Below are 2,500 nucleotides of genomic sequence, written 5' to 3'. Positions count from 1 at the left end.
CTACATGAGCCCCAAGTGGAGGAGGAGGGAGGGGCGCGGCAGGGGCTTGAGAGTGCCGCGGAGCATGTCGGGGCGAAATTCTCACAAGAACTCAAATAAATGCCCCATCAGATATCAACACGCATTTGGGGGGAATTGATGACAGAGAGAATAATTTTTATTCTTAACTATTGATGAATGAAGAAAGAATTGAGCTCCAGCAGAAGGGGCACTTTTCTCATCCAGGGCCTGGCAAAGCTCCAATCACTCCTAGCGGTGTATTTACCTGCAGTTAGTCCTCAGGAAGTAAAAGTGTGAAGCCTTCCACTCTGATACACGAGCGAGACAGAGAGTTATTAATATATATAAAGAGAGAGGGAGAGAGAAACAGAGTGAGATAGAGAGATATATATACTGTATATTAATATAAAGAGAAAGAGACAGAGAGAAAGCGAGTGTGAGAAAGAGAGAGAGAGAGAGAGAGAGAGAGAGAGATTAATAAAGAGAGAAAGAGACACAGAGAGAGAGGGGACAGAGAGAAAGAGAGTGACGGAGAGAAAGATATATATATATATAGAGAGAGAGAGAAAGAGACAGAGAGAGAGAGAGAGAGAGAGAGAGAGAGAGAGAGAGACAGAGAGATAATTAACTTTTATGGGCTGTATGTGAGATGTGAGGGTGGTGAGTATTTATGGCCCTGATGGGATCAAACAAGTTTCTATTCAAGAGAAGATGTATTTGCCTAATGGACACTGTCATGTAAACAAGAGCTCCAGTGTTTATGTGTGTGTTTCAACTCCCCACCCCCTATCCTCTCCTATTGTGTGTGTGTGTGTGTGTGTGTGTGTGTGTGTGTCTGTGTGTGTGTGTGTGTGTGTGTGTGTGTGTGTGTGTCTCTCTCTCTCTGTGTGTGTGTGTGTGTGTGTGTGTGTGTGTGTGTGTGTGTGTGTGTGTGTGTGTGTGTGTGTGTGTGTGTCTCTGTGTGTGTGTGTGTGTGTGTGTGTCTCTGTGTGTGTGTGTGTGTGTGTCTCTGTGTGTGTGTGTGTGTGTGTGTGTGTGTCTCTGTGTGTGTGTGTGTGTGTGCCTCTGTGTGTGTGTGTGTGTGTGTGTGTGTGTGTCTCTCTGTGTGTGTGTGTGTGTGTGTGTGTGTGTGTGTGTGTGTGTGTGTGTGTGTGTGTGTGTGTGTGTGCGTCAGTGCGGTGCAATGTAAGCATCATGCTCCTGAGTGTGTCTGAACAGAGGGGTACAGTCGATTTGAGAAGTCTTCGTTTCAACACCCCCCCCCCCCCCCCCCCCCTTTCTTCCTGCTCTACTGTCCTCCGCCTCATCCTCTCCTGGGCCTCTTCTTCCTCTCCTCCTCATCTTCCTCTTTCATCATCTTCCTCTCCTCATCTTCCTCTTCCTCTCTCCTCCTCCTCTTCCTCTCCTCCTCTTCCTCTTCCTCTCTCCTCCTCCTCGTTCCTCTCTGGGCCTCCTCTTCCTCTCCTCTTCCTCTTCCTCTCTGCTCCTCTCTTTCTCTCTCCTCCTCCTCTCCTCCTCCTCTTCCTCTCTGGGCCTCCTCTTCCTCTCCTCCTCCTCTCCCCCTCTCTCTCTCTCTCATAGATGGTGGGTGTCTCTCTCCCTCTCTCCCTCCCTCTCTCTCTCTCTCTCTCTCTCATGGATGACTGGTGTCTCTCTCCATCTCTCTCTCTCTCTCTCATGGATGACTGGTGTCTCCCTCTCTCTCTCTCTCTCTCTCTCATGGATATATGGTGTCTCCCTCTCTCTCTCTCTCTCTCTCATGGATGACTGGTGTCTCTCTCCCTCTCTCCCTCTCTCTCTCTCTCTCTCATGGATGTATGGTGTCTCCCTCTCTCTCTCTCTCATGGATGACTGGTGTCTCTCTCCCTCTCTCCCTCTCTCTCCCTCTCTCTCTCTCTCTCTGTCATAGATGGTGGGTGTCTCTCTCTCTCTCTCTCTCTGTCATAGATGGTGGGTCTCTCTCTCTCTCTCTCTCTCTCACTCCCTCTCTCTCATGGATGACTGGTGTCTCCCTCTCTCGCTCTCTCTGTCTCTCATGGATGACTGGTGTCTCTCTCTCTCGGTTCCATTTCATGATATTTATTCATGGTGTTTATTGCTTATGTCAGCAATAACACCCCCCCCCCCCCCCCCCCAAAAAAAAAAAAAAAAACATCTGTTTTATGTTTATATTGTCTTTGGCCTTTGCTTTGCTTGATTAAAGCTTTGTTTTCTGAAGTCCGGTATCTCTCACACACTAGAGAGGCATGCAGGCAGTTTTATTTCTGAGTTTTGCTGTATTAAAAGTGTGTGTATGTGTGTGTGTGTGTGTGTGTGTTTCTGAGTATTGCTGTATTAAACGTGAGTGTGTGTGTTTCTGAGTGTTACTGTATTAAAAGTCTTTCCCTCTTCTACTGTCTGTCTTCTGCTTTTTTCCTCTCTGCTTCTATCCTGCTCTTTTATTATCTCCCTCCTGTGAAATGTGGGGGTGGTGTGTGTGTGTGTTTGTGTGTGTGACGGA

This window comes from Sprattus sprattus (assembly GCF_963457725.1).
Source record: "Sprattus sprattus genome assembly, chromosome: 1".
NCBI lineage: Eukaryota > Metazoa > Chordata > Actinopteri > Clupeiformes > Clupeidae > Sprattus > Sprattus sprattus.
This window is presented reverse-complemented; position numbering follows the sequence as displayed.